This window comes from Corvus brachyrhynchos, unplaced genomic scaffold, assembly GCF_000691975.1.
Source record: "Corvus brachyrhynchos isolate BGI_N302 unplaced genomic scaffold, ASM69197v1 scaffold215, whole genome shotgun sequence".
Taxonomy (NCBI): Eukaryota; Metazoa; Chordata; class Aves; order Passeriformes; family Corvidae; genus Corvus; species Corvus brachyrhynchos.
This window is the reverse complement of record NW_008237887.1, coordinates 292,648-294,417: the sequence shown is the minus strand read 5'-3', so window position 1 is coordinate 294,417 and position 1,770 is coordinate 292,648.

The following is a 1,770-nucleotide window of genomic DNA, read 5'->3' as shown; positions in this document are numbered from 1 at the left end:
CCATTATTATTATTATTATTATTATTATTCCTCAAAAATGGCTCCAAAGCTTAATAAAATATTAATAAATATGCAGGGAATTTATAATGGAACCATGAGGAAAACACTTCAGCTGACCCAAAATCCAGCCCAGTTTTGCTCACGTGGAAAACCAGTCTGAAAACACAATTCCTGTGAGTTCTGTATTTCCCTTCCCACACCAAAAAAGACAATCCTTAAATATCCCTGTGGAATGCCATGAAAAAAGCCCAAATCTCCACCACCCACCAACCCCTCCACTTGTTACGGATGTGTTTGGGATTTGGAGAATTCCCAGGTTTTTAGACGATATTGTTATCCTCAAGACACCTTAACTTGTTTCAAACCTGCCAAAACCTGGCCTGCCAAGCCCTGGCAGCACAAGAGGAGCTGCTCGGGTGCAATACTCGGCTGTTCCCTCTTCCCGTGCTCCTGAAATCCCCTAAATTTTGTAGGAAATGAGGAGGATTTCGGGCTCACACGCTCCCTCTGCCGGCTCCCGCCAAGCCCTTAATTCCAATTATCCTCACCTCAACTTCTCCCAGCAAACAAATCCTGTTCCATTTGCAAACTGAACTCCTTGTGAGCCCCAAAACCTGGAGTAACGCCTCATCAAGCAAATAAAAGGCTCTGAGGCTGGAAAATGGAGGTTTTTCCAAGGAAAAGGGCAGCTGCTCCTCCCAGTGTAACATCCGCTGTGGGAGGATGAACTTTACAGGATAAAAACATCCGATGGGATTTATCCAAACCTGCTCAGGATGACTTCCTGGCAAGAAATCCTGAGCAAACACACACCGGGAGTGTGGGAATTCCTGTCACCTCTCCCTTCATTAAGAGAGCACAGGAGCTCCCGGACAAGCTCTTGGAAAGCTGTGGATGATTCTCTGGAGGACAGCCTGTGAGAATGTCACAGCATTCCCCGAGTTCTACAGACACCCGAAACCTCCCAAAGTCACCCAAATTGGTTCATCTGCACAAACGAAGGGAATTTATGACAGAACCGTGAGGAAAACACGGCTGCTGACCTAAAATCCAGCCCACTTCTGCTCAAGTGAGGCATCAGCCTGAAGACATAGCTGCTGTAGCTTCTGGATTTCCATTTCCATCCAGCCCAATGCCCACGTCCACGTTCCAACTGCCCGGGCGGAATAATTAAATGAGAAACGTGGACGTATCTTAGGAAGGGGCTTGTTAACGAAACATCCCAACATACTGAACGACTTCATTCCCCATTTTCTGACAGGCTGCATTAGGCGCCCGCCCGTGGGATTCCTGGGTCACAACCTGTTCTGTGCACAGCAGAACCGAGGGGTGCCGAGGGCGTCTCCCAGCACAGCTCCCTGCGAGGCGCTGGCCCCGGCGGAAGCCGCGGTGCCCACGCGTCCCGCGAGCAGCGCCACAGGAAAGGCGAGTGCCGGAGCTTCCTTGGCCAGGAGAGCCCTGGATCACATCCACCCCTGCAGCTCCTCCAGCCCAACAGGCAGCTGGGCCAGCAGGAAAATGGCATTTCCTACCCCTGCACCGCTCGGGATGGGAGGGTCAGACCTCTTCCTCCTCTGTCTCCAGGATTTTGAGCTCTCTTGCCTTTGCTGAGGACACTCCCAGCCCCTCTCCAGGCTTATGGAGCTTGGAATGATTTGAGTTGGGAGGGACCTTAAAGCTCATCTTGTTCCACGGGCAGGGACACCTTCCACTATCCCAGGTGGCTCCAAGCCCCGTCCAACCTGGCCTTGGACACTGCCAGGGATGGGG